This window comes from Bos javanicus, chromosome 2 (genome assembly GCF_032452875.1).
Source record: "Bos javanicus breed banteng chromosome 2, ARS-OSU_banteng_1.0, whole genome shotgun sequence".
Taxonomy (NCBI): domain Eukaryota; kingdom Metazoa; phylum Chordata; class Mammalia; order Artiodactyla; family Bovidae; genus Bos; species Bos javanicus.
Window position 1 is genome coordinate 48,193,289 of NC_083869.1, and position 16,906 is coordinate 48,210,194.

Below are 16,906 nucleotides of genomic sequence, written 5' to 3' on the forward strand. Positions count from 1 at the left end.
CAGGATTTACAAAATAATTTGAGTTTTCAAACTAGTTTATTAGATGATTAGGTTCCCTGAGTCTATGCCCTTAATAATTGGAAGAATGAATATATGAAAACACCAAAAAGGGAGAGAGAAAACATTTTGCAGAACTTGTTTAAAATTTAGACATTATTTCACGTGGAAAATAGTAAAGACATTGTATCTTTGAATCAATATATTGCTATTTTAAACATATATAGAGTTATCTTTGTTTAGTTTTCTGAAATAAAAGTGGCATTTATGTGAAAGTCCCCACAAAGGCTTGCAAATTGTTAGATTTTAAGTTTTGTTACTTTTAAAGAGAAAATTACTAATAAATTATTTTACATAAAATACTTCCTAAGCAACTATTAGACATTCTGCTATTATTTCTCTAACCAACCATTTATAATTCTCTCTTAAAGAGATGGTTTTGAATTTTCTGGTCATCACCATTTATTATTTTCTAGATTGCAACCAAACTGTTTATCATTTGCTTAAAATGATTACTTATAGACATTATGCAATATTTTAAATGAGAAAAAACATCTATGCTATTTTAAATGTTTCTCTAATATGTCTTTCTAAAAAACAGAAAGTTCTTACAATCCTGCTGCTTTTCAAAACTTCATTGTACAATAATTTATTCTTTGAAACTTAGAATCACTTTTCACAGAAACAAAATACTAGGAATGATGGTTAAATGTCTTGGGTGGCTCAGAAAAGCACATTGAAGTGATAGCACTATCTATTTAAAGGTACTATGAGAAACAGGAGAGAAGGTTTCTGTCTAGCTTATCAAAGTTCGGGGGAGGAGGTAGGAGGAAGTCAGTTGATAACTTAAAAAAAGATACTCAACCCTTAAATGTTCTAAGGGATAGTAGGCCACCTCTTAGCTTTAATTAGTCTAATCCTACTTAAGACAAAATTTTTCATACTATCTTTCCAGTGAATCAACCTTAAGTAAGTTAAGTTCTAGTTACTCAGTCATGTCCGACTCTTTTTGACTCCAGGGACTGTAGCCTTCCAGGCTCCTCTGTCCATGGAATTCTTCAGGCAAGAATACTAGAGTGGGTAGCCATTCCCTTCTCCAAGGGATCTTCCTGACACAGTGATTGAACCAGGGTCTCCTGCACTGTAGGCAGCTTCTTTATCATCTGAGTCACCTTAGGCAAGACGATATTAAAGGAGACACAAGCCAATGAAAGTTTTGAAGAACAGAATAATATATCTTTAAAGTTTCGTTTGCCAACTAGTAAGTTTGTTGTTTCAATATGTAATAAGCAGTAGAGATGTGTGGCTCAACAAACTGGCACATGGATTATTCTGATTCTAATGTCAGTCTTCCTACTGACTTTAAAAACTATCATGCTTTTAGAAGGTCCTGAACTTTATGTCTTTTTCTTTATGGGATATGACCAGGATTTCCAACCCACCCCCCCCCACTCTCTCTCAAAAATAGATTAAGAAGTAAAAATAATGTAAAGAATTTGGCAAATATAAAATGCTACATAAAAGTCTGATATATTTTTCAAGTAACTGTAGATTACACTCAATTTGTCTTATACTGCCAAATGAGAAATTATCAAATTAGACCCTTATCATATTAGTCAAAATTTTAGATACAGATAATACATATAATCACTATTAACACCTAAAACTAATATAGCACTCAATATATCTGAGGCATTTTTAAAGGTGAAATATATTAATATATACATATATTCAAATCTCTACTCTACCACTTGATTATGTAGCATTCTGTGCCTCCATTTCCTCATCAGTAAAATATGTATAATAATTGTGCCCACTTAGGGTGGTCTAGAGAAGTGGCTCTTAATTTTTTGGCAACAGTGTTGTTTTACTGTGCAATTGTAACATTGTCTATTTACAACTGCAATTAAGATCAACAAATAAAAAAAGGAAATTTATTCAATATTATTTCACTTAATAAGAATTACCAAAAGCCACAGTTGTGAGCTATCAGTAGAGTATCTACATAAACAAAATGTGCTCATTTATTACCTCTATTAACTGAGGTATAATAACATTTACAAATGCCCATTTTATTAACAAAATACAGAAAAGCAAAAAGATGAAGTAAAACAATCATTCATCTACAAAATTACAGAAAAGTCTTAAAACAGTTTTAGGAGCCAATTTAAAAATTTAATGCATATATAATTTCAGAAAGATTTTAAAACATGATTGCTATTAATAGAAGAAGCAGAGAAGGAAAAGGAAAGGAAACCACATTTTAGCGAATGTTCACAACATGCTAGGATTTTATATGCACTTGGTACTCTATCATTTAACAGTCACAACTCTGTGAGAAACTCCATCACTATACTAACTTTACAGACAAACTAAAGTTTGGAACTCTTAACAGTTCACAGTTGACTACTACAGAAGTCAGTATATGGAACCTGTGTTCAAACCCAGGCATGTTTCTGAAGTTCTAAAGGTTGTTTCCTATTTATAAAGAGTATAAAGGTTAACACTGATCACCTATGAATACTGTGGTTAGAAGAATATAGAAACGACTATTAAGTTCAGCATTTATATGAAGGACAAATTTCATAATTGTTCATTCCCAAAGTTGTAGGATTTCTATTAATAACAACAGAAAATGGTTATTTGTCTCACTTTTACACTCTTATCAGAAGTTCCAGGATAGGTACATACAAGCTGTGAAGAAATATGAGGAAAGTTCCTGAAGCGTGTTCCTTGGAATGTTTTTACAATGGTGAGTGACACAAAATAACCACTCAGTAAATGTTAGTGATTATCACTGCAGTAAAAAACAAAACAAAACCTTCTGTAATCACATTATTAAAATTTTGATGAAGAAATCTTACTTGGGGCAGGGGGGGAATCAAACCTATTATCACAGAACTAGGGATCTTTGGAATAGACTTTGACAGAAAAATAAGTAGAAAGTTGTATTAATAAAACAGAGGAAACACATAAAACTCAAAATAATTCCCAAGTCATTCTCTGGTTTTGTTGATGACCCCTTAAGAGTTATCAGATAAATTTAGTAAACTGTCTTTTCAAACACTAGTAAGCTTTCCAAATACTTAAGGCCTATGAATCATCAGTAATTTACTAGACACTGTAGTAAAATAAATCAATACTAGTGATACTGTCTCATTTAGAATGTTTTACGTAAGTAAAAAAGCAAATACATAAGTAAATAAACAGTAAAATCAGTTATATAGTTCTGAATTTTACATGTTTATCTGTTTTAAAAATCATACCTGAGAATGCCAGAAAGGTAACTTTAAGATTACCTGATTGGGGCTTCCCTGGTGGTTCAGTGGTTGAGAATCCACCTGCCAATGCAGGGGACACAGGTTCGATCCCTGGTTTGGGAAGGTTCCACATGCCATGGGGTGACTAAAGCTGTATGCCGCAACTATCAAGCCCATGTGCCCTAGAGCCTGTGCTCCACAAGAGAAGCCACCACAATGAGAAGTCCATACACTGCGATGAGCGGCCCCTAGATAAAGCCCCGTGGCAACAAAGATCCAGCACAGCCAAAAATAAATTAATTTAATTAAATTTTTAAAAAAGCTCACCTGACAAAAGACACATTGGCAGAATTCATCAGCCAAGAAAAACGTGATGGCCCCCTGTCCATTCAGCAAATGCCTGCATGTATTTTACCTTTTCCTTACAATGTAATATGTTTGTGATATTTTGGTCTTAGGAAAATTCAAGTAATTTATCAATCTTTTTATAATGTTCTTAATACTTGGGGCATTTCTTGAAGCTTTAGTTATTGTTTATTAATATGGACAGAAACTGGTGTTCAAACAAGCTTAAAATTTAAACTTCAACAAGAAATGAAAATATCTTATTGACAATGTTCTAAGTTAAATGGAAAATAAGAATTAAAAAGTAAATTTCTTCAATTTTGTCTTTAAAAGGACTTCAAGAGACATACACATTTTCAAGGGCCTGAAATAGTTAACTTAGAAATTTGTAACTACTTCTGACTGCTGAATTACTCATTAAAAAAAAAAAAATATATATATATATATAGTAGGCATAGTATTGTTATCATTTTGCAATACTACTTTTTTTGGCCACACTACTGGGTGTATGGGATCTTAGTTTACTAACACCAAGGACTGAACCTGTCCCCTCTAGAGTGGAAGTGCAGCCCTCTAATCTCTAGACTGCCAGGGAATTTCCAAAATTCTGCTTTTAAAAAAATTGTGTTCCTAGAATGTTAACAAAAATATGTCAAGATTTGGCACATTCAATTTGTGAATGTGATGTCTTCTACTTTCTCTTTCTTGGTATGCTCCTGACATCATACTGTTCTACATCCAATTGTGGGTGCCAATTGTGGGTCTTCTCAAGTTGTCCAGTTGAATATGACATCATACGTTATGTTTTCTTACACTGGCCTGGTAAACTTACAGACTTATTCTTTTTCTTAATTATTCAAACTTAATCATACCGAGAAGATTCTCTTAAGCACGTAGAGACAACAATTTTAATCCCCATTTTGCTTTTCTTTTCTAAGTTCCATCTAGGTACGTTTAGGGCACAATGTTATATTCACTACTTTTAATTGTTAACTCTCCTAAAATAAAGGGATTTTAGGAGACTTAATCACTACAACAATGACTCTATGGGAGAAAGTATGAGTTTTAAAATGAAATAAAAATGAACTGTAACAACAACAACCCTTTTACAAATAGAGCTGACAGGAACAAGAGGACTTTCAACCAAATGGGTCCACTTATACAGGGATTTTCTTCAACAGTAAATACTACAGTACTGCAAGATCTGCAATTGGTTGAATCCTCCAATACAGAAGAACCACGAATAAAATGACCAACTATAAATTATATTCAGGTTTCTGACTGCTTGGAGGGTTGGCATCCCTATCTCAGAACTGTTTAAGGGTCATCTGTGGTAATAAGTTTTTTTGTTGAGTATATTAGTTTAAGTTTATATAGTAACTCTACATATAAGACAATCTTGGGGACTTCCCTGGTGGTCCAGTGGCTAAGACTCTACACTCCCAGTGCAGGGGGCCCAAGTTCAATCCTTGATCAGGGAATTAGATCCCACATGCCGCAATGAAGATTGAAGATCTCGCATGCTGCAACTAAGACCCAGAGTGGACAAATAAATAAATAATTTTAAAAAAAAAGAAATAAAATCTTTGCCTACAACGTCCTGTAATTTGGCTCCTACATAACTCCTCAGCATTACTTCTCACCATGTACTCTCTAGTTCTTAGCTTCTGTCACTCTGACCTTCATTTAAGGTTATGTATTATGCTCTCCACCATCAGGAATTTTTGAACAAACTGTTCCTTCCACAAAACATTTTTCTCCCTCTTGATCAAGGTGACTCAAATTCATCAATATTTCAACTAACTAAACACTTTCTTAAGCAAAATAAAAGCTTCCCTTGGTCTTACTTATTGATTAAATTATCCTTCTAAAAGCCCTTATATTAAATACCATGTACCTCTATACAGCAAATGAAATAGTTTCAATTTTACATTAATTTATACAATTATCTGATCAATATCCTTCATTTCTAGGACTTAAGTTCAAAAGAGCAAGACCCATGTCTCTTTTCCCTTACTATTCCAGTAAGCACATAATAGGTGTGAACCCACATTTGTTGAGGAAAGACATTAGCCAGCTGCTGATTAAAAAAAAAGATAAACACCAAGTCAATGACCTCTACATAGTCTTGGAGGAAAAATAATTACGACTTTTTGGATGGAACAAAACACAGAGTCATATTTGACAGAACTTGTTAAAATTGCTATTCTTCAGGAAAAAAAAAAGTTCAGTAAATGGTAGGGAGTAGGTGGGATGGTAAGTTATATGATGAGGCCAGCTGGAAATAAATTTAAATAAATCTTTTAAAGTGACTGGAGAAAACATAAACTATATCTTTTTGCTATTTTTTAGAATTTATATACAAAATTTATAATTTTAATTGTATATTGCTGATCCTAGGAACCAACCTAAGTATGAATTTTAATTATGAAGGGAAAAAGAACCTCAGTATCCTTGGATAAAATTTTCCTATTTTAACTATAGTGTTAAATTTCCAACTCATACACTTGCTTCAGACTCTGACATAATTACCAGTCACAGTTGCAAAGAACTATTTTCACTGTCTGATTTTTTTAAGCAAGTTATTTTTTTCCCTATTTCTTTTCTGACTTGCATTCTGGGAAATAAGTTTTTAAAACATAAATGCAAAGTGTATTATTTCTAATCACTATCCTAATTTACCAGGTTATTCTGAAATTCAATCCAAGCTTTCAAACTAGTAAAAATGAGCTTCCCTATCTCCTTATTCCATTGGAAACTTTGTCTTTTACTCTCTTCTGAGGATCTCTCCTCTACCTAAACTCTGATTAACTCAATGTCCTCCCAAGAAGTCCACTGTGACTTACTTTACAGAATTCTAATTCCTTCTTTACTCTGAGTATTTACATACTCAGTTTGGTGTCATTTTACAAAGGCTCCTTAAGTGTTTTTCAAGTATAAGTTTCAGTCACTAAAAAACAACAACAAAAAAAAGACTTAATCTTAAAAACTTCTGTTTTATTTTTGTCTTCTATTCAAACCAGTTGGCAAATACAGAAAACATCATAAAAATGTTAAGTGACTATGCCATCTGTATTTTGAATGAACATACAATAATTTGGGTTACTGATTAAAATAACAAAAGTCCATCTTAGATCCATACATTTTATCTTATCTGAGACCAGAAACCTTACTGTCTACCACTTTTAAGACTGACAGTCTTCACTGGTTCTCCAGTTTATATTTTCCCAGGACAGTGAGAAATGCATTTTGCAATAAGAAGCAAAACAAAAAACCAGTATAGATTACATCCACTGCTCCTGCCTCAACTGACTAGGCTTTTCATCCTGTTAGGCAAGATTAGATCAGTCTACAGACCTAATTCTTTATCAAGCTATGATGATTGTTAGCTAATACTCAATTCTCTTCAAGGTAGTCAGGGACAGTTGATTAGGGGCTAGGACTGCAATTTTCGTGGGTCATTCTTTTTCTCTATCCTTTAATATATAAAATTATAAAATTAGCAAAAAAATAATAAAAAAATTAAATTCCATTATAAAATCAGTACATGCATATGAGCTGATTCTTAAAAACAAATCCAAGAGTCAGACACAACTTAGCGATTAAAGAGAGAGAATACTAAAGTATTCAAAACAGTTAAGAATTCTTCAACCTTCCAGCATCCACATACATACTTTCTATAAACTAAGGAATCAATTTGGTACATATTTTTTAAAACATTTCTTAATGTATTTACATAACTATAAGGCATATATTTTATACAACTTTTCTTTTTATAAAAATATATGCATATAAACAAAATTGTGTTACACGTGTACAAATATAGTTTTATATGTCGTATACATGTTAGTCTTTCTTTAACATAAATGGAATCATACTATGCACATTATTCTGTGATCTGGTTTCAATTTAGCTTTAGGGATCTTTCCAGGTTTTTAGCCCACAAGTCAAATTTTGCGTGACTATTGTGAGTGCTTATCTTTAGACATCATAGGTAGTATTTCCTAACTTCCTACCCTATAATATTCCAAAATGAATGGATTATTAGTTTCAGTGCCAAGGAAAATGAGTAATGCAACTTTCTCCATTGTAATGTTGGTTATTTTAAGAGTGTTATAGCAAATTTCATTCAGTTTAATATCATTTTTCATCATTCCCCAAATATTTAAATCTATAAATTTATATTTTAATAAAAATATATGTATATACATAAAGAATATATACATTTAGTAAATCAAGGTTTAAAATTAATAAAAACTAAAATTTACCTTTATAAAAAACAAAAGCAAAATAATATAGCAAATCTGCCTGCTAATTAGAAAAACTAGACACATACACAATTCATTTTCTGATTCAATTGTACAAAAAACAGAGAAGCTGCTGAAAACTGTTTTCAGAGAATTCTTACCAGCTTAAAGAAAACTTTAAAACAGTTTATCATCATACTGAAAACACAGAAACCACAAACGGTAAGAGCAGCAGACCAGAAAAGCAATATGAGATTAAAATCTGTATTATGTGGATCTAGTCTCCTCTCATACATACAAGAAAACTGTAGTAATGTGACTGATAGTTTTGTTTTTTAACAGACCAAATAATACGATATTCTTCAAACTAGAAATAGGAGTCAAATCAAGTGGATATCAAAATGAACACCTACTAAAAATTTACTAATCTTAAAAAAAGCTAATCTGGATCATTTAAATAAGATGTTCAAAAATATAAGCTGTTAGGTTTTATTATCAAAAAAGATTGTTAAAAGGAAATGCTATAGTACTTGTAGAAGAAAATACAGCTCATTTTTACACTTCTATAAAATAATTAAAAGTTAATACTTGCTAAATAAAAAAGCAATTCATAAGGATTGGCATGATTTAGGAAAGCCTATGGCCACACAAAACCATTGCCATAATTACTGGTGGTATTTGTAGCTGGTAAGAGCTTTCTGATATACAGTGAACTGAACACTGTAGCTTTAATTGAAGTTTGAATGTTATAAACAGTTAGATGTCTGGCTCTGGCCTGCATTCTAATACCATCAGCAGAACAGAGATGGGAAGCATAAACAAACCTTTTAACTAGATTACAGTCTCCAAAATGGCCAAGAAATCCTTCAGCACAAACTCCAGTGTGACGAATGTAGAAGAAGGAAAATGACTTTGGAATAATGCTAAAAAACAAATTCTAAATTTCTGTCATTACTGGAACATGTATTTGATTTCTCCTAAATATTTTGATGTTACTTAATATTCAGTAATGACAACTTTATCATTAATTGAAGTTTGAATGTTCACTCAGTTCACTGAATATTCACTACAGTGTTCAGTTCACTGTATATCAGAAAGCTCTTACCAGCTACAAATACCACTGGTATGATAAATACCCAAATTAATAAAAATCTTTTCTATTTTACATAACATACACTTTTTAGATAAGTGTACTTTTTAGATCAGTAAAGAAGCTATGGAAAAATCAACACATTTTGTTGAATGTGGAATACTGCCCTCCTCCAACACCAGTGAACCTAGGTTATTATTTTTAGATACTAGAAGATATTAAGAATGTATGGATTATGTTAATTAGCAGTCAACAGAGTAGTAGATACTTCTGGAATCAAGGCGTAGAAAACAACAGCTTTGCATACAAGGAAAAATCACAGAATTATAAGTTCTCTTAAGAAAAGGTTACCAAGGTCAAGCCAAGTAAGGACTCAAATCAGAATTTTAACCAACTCTGAACTGTATGCTTTCCCCCATGTATGGTATCATTAGTGATTTTCTTTTCTGTCCAGCTGCATTAGAAGATAAACCTTAATATACGTTAAGCCTAGTTCACCCTTTGTCTGTCTGAAGAGTTATACTGAGTCATTCCAACCTCTAAAATCTTACATGATATAGAAATACCTCAAAGCAAAATGCTAAAGAGTTAGAATCTCTACTCACAACTGAATTACCTTTAGGTTATCTAAAGGAGATTATTTAGGACCATAGATTTTTTTCACTCCCACATATTATTTAGATTAGTTTAAAAGCAATAAATCATATTTATTATAAAGCTTCTTTTCTGAAGAATAACAGATAACATAGAATAGTTATATAGCATTTAAAAATATTTCCAAACTCTACTGGTCATATGCATTGGTATAATATTTATAGGATAATAGAGTCAATAAGGAGATCAGCCCTGGGATTTCTTTGGACGGAATGATGCTGAAGCTGAAACTCCAGTACTCTGGCCACCTCATGCAAAGAGTTGACTCACTGGAAAAGTCTCTGATGCTGGGAGGGATTGGGGGTAGGAGGAAAAGGGGATGACAGAGGATGAGATGGCTGGATGGCATCACTGACTTGATGGACATGAGTCTGAGTGAATTCCGGGAGTTGGTGATGGACAGGGAGGCCTGGCATGCTGCAGTTCATGGGGTTGCAAAGAGTCGGACAAGACTGAGCGACTGAACTGAACTGAACTGAAGCATACGGAATGAACTGCATTCCTTAGGATGGATATGAAAGTTACTTGATTAATAAAATAGAATTTTTTTAAATTATTTTTTTCTCCTAAAAGTAAAGGATGTAAAAGTCAACTTTGCTAGCTGGATTTTAATTCAGTAGCTGCTTTAAAGAACAACTACATAATAATTTCGGCATCTAGAGAATACAAGTTGTACATTCTTATACCAAAAATATTTGACTTTAAGCAATACTAAAAAGAGTATGTTAAACTTCATCCTATATTCATCATGTAGTAATTATGAAAAATATTATAAGATAGAGGGTACAGAAAGTACGCATATATACATACCAAAACATTAGGCAATATAATAAACTGTTTTGTTTATAGGTTTTCCATTATCAACAGTTATACAAAAATTTTTATAGTAAATATTCACTGGATCACAAATTGTTGAAACCTCCAAACTTCATGAAACAAAATGCTAAATTTAATTCTATGCAAGACAAAGGAAGTTCAATATCTAGAAGGTCTAAGTGTCATTTTTGCTGTATGATGATAAGACTGACTTTATGTATATTTTATTTCCAAGTTGTACACTGGTCTGCATCTACGTTCCTTATAAAGAACTAGATTTTTTTAGCTTATTTTTCTGTCCTTATAAATTTTGAGAAAATTTCCATTACCCTATCAACAAGCTACTGGAGCCACAATTTTACTGTTTATCAGAGTACTTACTGACTGATAAAAATTCTTTACTGTCTTTAATTAGAAAGTGTCATGAATTTACCATGATAGAATATTTTGCTGCCAATAGGTTTTTTGTTTGTTTTATTCTAATAGGTTTCCTCATTTATAACATGGAGACAGTGTTACAATGTTTATAGGACCACTTTAAGGACTGACTGAGATTGATAATATTTATCACAGAGCTAGTCAGTTAAAATGAATGGTAATATAATTATTACTAAAACAGAAAATTAAGAATGAATGTGAAAGAGATCAGAATTGACTGACCATCAGAAATCTATTTACCTTCACAAAATACTGTACCCAGCAGGGGATCCCCTCCTTTTTTTAACCGGTGAAAAAGTATTATTCTAAAAGGTATATAAGAGCAAAGGAAATTCAGGAAATCTCTAACATGCTTTTAAATTTATATATTAAAAACTGTGACAGAACTAAGATAGTACTTTTTGTTTCTAAGAAATCATTCAACTAAGAACTCATTTTACTAAGGTACTAGAAACGATGTCACTTATAAAGATTAAAAACTGCAACTGATTTAAAACTAGAACAGGGAAGTTTCTTATGAGGATACTGGAGAAATACATGAAGTACACATTAAAAATTCCAAAACTCCTAAACGCTATGTGTGTGTTAGTTATTCAGTCATGTCCGACTCTTTGTGACCCCATAGACTGTATGTAGCTGCTCTGTCTATAGAATTCTCCAAGCAAGAATACTAGAGTAGGTTGCCATTCCCTTCTCCTGGGGATCTTCCAGAGCCAGGGATGGAACCCTGGTCTCCTACATTGCAGGCAGATTCTTTATCATCTGAGCTACGAGGGAAGCCAATTAATTATTCCATTTTAATTAAATCATACTGTCAGTTTAAACTATGGTAGAAAATAACTAAATGCTCAAAACGATAATGTACAATGTCTTCCAATGAACCATGAAAGATAACTTCTTATATGAGAAGTAAAGAGAAAGTTACTTTAGAAAGAAAAAAAGTTTAAGATTACAGAGTTGGGTTTTTAGGAGGGGTGATAATTTAGTAAAAAATACATACTTTAATGAACAGTGTTGGTCACCTTCAAAGAAAAGTATATAGCAATAAAATATCAGAAGTGATAGCCATATACACTACTATTTTCATGGTCTAAAATTACTGAATTATATACAGAATAGAAATCTCCAGAATACAGTATTAAGTGCAATTTTTTTTCTTTATATTAGTCTGTTCTAATAAAATACAGCAAATATCCTTTTTAAACATCCATTTTTCTACCTGGCACTATCCATTTAGTTCATAAAATTAATTTAGGTAGAAACATTAAATAAAGATATGACCAATACACCTGTGTAACACAATTAAGATACCTTCCACAAACTGTAGGGACCCATCCTTGTTTCTCAGATGCCTAGCATGGTGCCTGACATACATTAGATACTCAATAAACGTTTAATGAGTGAGTACAATCTGTTTAGCACATACATTCAAAATACAGACAAGTTTGCAAAGGTTCATAAGTTGCACATAGGCTTTCTGGCTGACTTCCTGGGGTCCCACTGATGACTAGGAATAATCTTCATATCCACAGAAAACTGGAAAGTTGGTAATTGTCTGGGTAAGGACCGAAAAAAACAAAGGGAAACACGTCACCTATGTTACAGTTGCTTTATAGAGCTGGTAAATGCAGGCTAGTCATTCCAATAACCTATTCTGCCAGTTACTCAATGAAATGAAATTTAAGTATATCCTGAATATTTGCTAGTACACTCTTAATTGGAATTTTTTAATCCCTTATTTAAAATAAATCATTTTTGTCAAATCACATCCTGTACAGAATATGTTTTTACTTCTTATGAGTACTATTTGTTAACAGGATTTAATTTGGCCACTAGAAAAAGTGAGAACCATAGTAAAGATAAAGAAAAAAAATCATGGTAGTGAATACACTGTAGCAGGAAAGAAAGGAAAAAGGAAGAAAATGAAGAAATTCTACATCTAAGAGTCAAGAAATTCAAACACGTCTAACTATAATATCAAATATGACAAACAACCATTAGGGCCTATTGTGTACTGAAAACTGTGCTGTGGGGGATATAAATGCTAACAAGAAAAAAAATTTTAGTCTTACTTAAGTAGTTCATAGAGCAAGAATCATAAAAAAGCATTTATAATACAATATGCATTTTTCATATATATATATATATATATATATATATATAGCTTAATACAGGAGTAAGAAGTATATTCACTGATTAACTAGAAGTGCAGGGGGGAAAATAACCATTAGGGAAAGCTGAAATAATTCTCAAAACAGTCACAATCCACAATGAGAGAAATCAGTACCCCCCTAAAAAAAATCAACAAGTTACTGAATTGTAAATGGACGAAATTACAGCTTTATAGCTATTTATTTTAATATTATTAGAATATGACCCCATATAAAAGCCTTAAGTGTCATGTGCACAATAGTTTTATTCCTGATAAAAGAAAATGAGACCGTGTAGCTTAGTGAATGTCAAGAGACCAGAGTTCTCTGGTCCATGTGCTGTCCACTCTGCGTAAGGCCTTAGAACTCTGCGTAAGCTTTTACAACTCTCTGAACTCCCGCAATATGGAAAATGAAGAGCTGGACAAACTGACCTCCAAGATACCACCTCCATGAAACTTACAACTCTAAAATATATCTTAATACGTAATAAACAAGCCATAAAAAAATAAACAGCTTTTTTAAAGGTAAGTCATTTTTCAACTTAGAGGCAGTCTAGAATCTTTGAACTATATAGGGTTACCCTGAGGGTGGTGGAATAAGAAATGTTTTCAAATAAAAACAGAAAGTAAGTAAAGTATTATAATCAAGCTATAAATTTTCTCTCAGCTGCCTACTGGGAAACGACCACCCCAATAACCTACTCAATTCACTTTACTTAAAAGTTATTTCTTCATTATATTCTACTTCCGTCTTTTATGTTAAGGTTGCTGAGGTATTAAGGTGAGGACAAGAAATCCTAGGTGGATCTGAAATACTATTATTGGGAGACAAACTTGAACTTGGCATAGATTTCTGCCAAAGTGCACCAATTACACCTCAGAGAAAGATAAGAAATTGTTCAAATTCACAACAGAAAGGAGAGAAATAGGACCATGTTGTTTATTGCTACACAGCTTTTCCTTCCCCTGTGTAAATGTCTACTTTTGCACACAGTTGGTAATTAAAATTTTACAGAACAAGCTTCTACATATGCAATGCTTTCCTGTCTCTAAAGTGTAAATATATTGTGTTTTCACTTTACCATCAAGAAAATTAAAAAATTAAAAGTATTATCATGTCTAATATTTGTGTCAAATATCCTTAGATTTATTTTTCTTCAATCCTTTCTAGTTGATAAAATTGCTGTTTTCACATTGCCAGTCTGATCACAAAATTGCTACTTTACAGGAGAATATTTTTTGCTGACATAAATTATGAGATCAGAGATACCAATGCAGTTATAAGAAAAGGGTGTGTATGTGTGTGCTTGTGTGAGAGACAGAGAGAGAGATTGTGTGTGCGTGTGTGAATGTGTGCATCCATCTTTAAGGAAAGAATAAAGAAATGTACATATGAAACAAAATACCACTTTCTAATGTAAGCCCTAGTAAAAGGCCTACATCAGAAACATACTTGAAAGAAATGTTTTTGAACATTTCAGAAAGCATTTCTGAAATCAAATACAGTACTGAATTTGAAAACCATTCACTGAGAACATACCATGTAAAAATGAAAAATAGTTATTTTTATCAAGACTGTTCCTCTATAAACCTAAATCTGATTTATCTTTCAATTTATATCTCACTACAATGCATGTACTAACTATACCATCATGATTTCCTTGACTCATGAAAACATTTTAGGAATTTGTATCCTTTCACATATAGTGAGCAATTTGGTTCAGTACCCCCCAGAGATGAAAAACTCATCTCAATTTACAACAGTAAATAAATAATTCAGTTAAAACTGCAAGTGGTACCAATCCAGCAAACTATTGATGGAGAGGTTTGGCCTTCCATAAAGTCAGAACAACATAAAAGTTTTCAATGGGGATTACTTGTTCAGACAAGTTACAAAGATTATAAAAATACTCAGATTAATTATGAAATAGATAATATTCTCATCTTATGTAAAATAAATATCACTAATGTATATAGGGAGAAACAATACCAGTGATATTTAACTTAAAGCATTTTAAGCTTTTAACTTTAATATGCTGATATATGAAACAAACATTAAACAAAAAAAGCAGTAATACAAGTCAAAACCTAACCAAAGGCCTCTATCAACCCAAATTTTGAAATTTTCTATGCAAGTCAGACAAAACAAAAAAAAAAAAAAAAGGAAAATTAAACCCAGAAAGCAAAACCCAATCAAGTCTGTTCCAACACTGAAGTCAATATCCAAATCACATACAGAACCAAAAAGGGGAAAACACTCAGGTCTACAAATGGATAAGCAGTTCCGATACAATCCAGATCCCGACATTTTCCCACTCAGAAACAAATGCAGTGGAGCTTTTCCTAGGGAAAAAGGAAAAAAGCTCCCCAAATGATTTTTTTAAAGTGACATCTAGAAAGTGTGCCTCTTTCTGTCTCTTTCCCTGGCGCCTCATTGGAGGAAGGAGGGGGTTGTTTTTGTATTCTCCCCCACTGGAGCAAGACACAATCAGATGTTAGCTGGAGGAGAGAAACCACTTTTGACAACAGCAAATAAAAATAAAAAGTGCCCTTCCTCCTCTGACAGGATGGGCACCCACCTCACACACCCCTCCCCACTCCAACCCCTCCTTCACCACCCCCCCAGCACCACCCCCTCCTCACCCCGGAGCTCCACTGCGTATGTGGTTTGGTGCTACTGTTGCCCCGGAGTTAAAGTCAGAGCCAGAGGAAGGCAATGAAGCCCCCACAGACACACTTACCTTTTCTGCCCCCCACTTTTGAGTGCCTTCCCTGGAGCTGTGGAGGATGACACAAAGGGTAATAAAGGGGGGGGGGGAGTGGAGAAGGAGGAGGAGGCGAAGGAGGAGGAGAGCTGGGGAAGTGGCTGCTCCTGGGTGTAGTGAGATGTCTCCAGCCAGGGCCAAGCAGCAGCAGCAGTAGCAGCAGCAGCAGCAACAGCAGAGAAGGGTCTGTGTTGCTAAGAGGCTTTTGGTCTCTTTCTCTCCTCTCACGGCCAAAGAGGAGGAGGATGGAGGGGGCTCGGGAGAGAGGCTAGTGGAGGGGTGAGGGGGTAGGAGTCGTGGATGGGGGTTTTCGAAGAAGAAGAAACTCCTTCTCCTTCTCTCTCAGGCTCAATCCCCCTCTCAGGTCTCAGGGCTGGAGGGTGGGGGAAGGAACTCAGCCGCCTTCCCCCCACCCCCCTCAATTCAAGGTTGAAGTGGGGTAAAATTAGTGTCCTGTCCCTTTAAAAATAGAAATAAAAGGTGCCCCCCCTCTGCCACTGCCTCTCTCTTCATCATCAGCTGCTGCTGCTGCTGGGGTCTCTCTGCTTGGGGGGGGAGGGGGGTTCGGGTAGAAGAGACGGGAGGCACTCACTGCGCATGTCCCTCTCTGACGGGAGGCTGGTTGGTTGAAGGCAGGAGGAGGGGGAGGGGAGGAAATGAGATGGTTTCCCAGAAGGCTCCGAGGCGATCGCGACCCGGAAGACATTGTAGCAGGGGGTAGAGAGGCGGGGGCGGAGAGTAGGAGGAAGTCGCTACTCTTTAACACCCCCAGTCCCCTCCTCCCTCCTAAGGGAAAGTGGAGGAACGGAAGTGGGCGTGGACGGAGGCTAAAGGAGGTCACGTGTTTGGGCGGGAGAGGGGCGGGGTGGGGAGGCGGTGTCTGCGCGGTGCATGCCGGGAGTCTTGGTGAATTCGTTGGCAGCTGCAGGTGAAGCAGAGCAGGGAACGCTGCGAGAGGAACCTGTGAAGCGATTCCCACCGTCTCCGGAATCTCGCTCTGCCCTGGTAAGAGATAACTTTTCCATGAGAGGTAACATGGAGTGGACTAGCCTCAAAACGAAAGCCTTGGGCGCCTGTGGCGAAAGGCGAATCGAAAAGGAGAGGACGGAACGCTTTGGAGACTGGGAATGCGGGAAGGGGGG

The 16,906-nt window shown here is 34.5% G+C and overlaps 1 protein-coding gene and 1 long non-coding RNA gene across 4 annotated transcripts in view; one reads left to right on the forward strand and one right to left on the reverse strand.

The window, feature by feature from the left end:
* Positions 1-16,556, reverse strand: part of LOC133260289 (uncharacterized) — a 218,390-nt gene extending 201,834 nt beyond the window's left edge. Inside the window, exon 1 of one of the 2 annotated variants that reach the window (XR_009740723.1) lies at positions 16,357-16,556. This is a non-coding gene — a long non-coding RNA (uncharacterized LOC133260289). The other variant, XR_009740725.1, reaches the window with a different exon arrangement.
* An 88-nt stretch (positions 16,557-16,644) lies between these two features.
* Positions 16,645-16,906, forward strand: part of ORC4 (origin recognition complex subunit 4) — a 94,664-nt gene continuing 94,402 nt past the window's right edge. Inside the window, exon 1 of one of the 2 annotated variants that reach the window (XM_061438474.1) lies at positions 16,645-16,769. The gene's annotated coding sequence lies outside the window, so the exon portion shown is untranslated. The remainder of the gene's footprint in view (positions 16,770-16,906) is intronic. The other variant, XM_061438485.1, reaches the window with a different exon arrangement.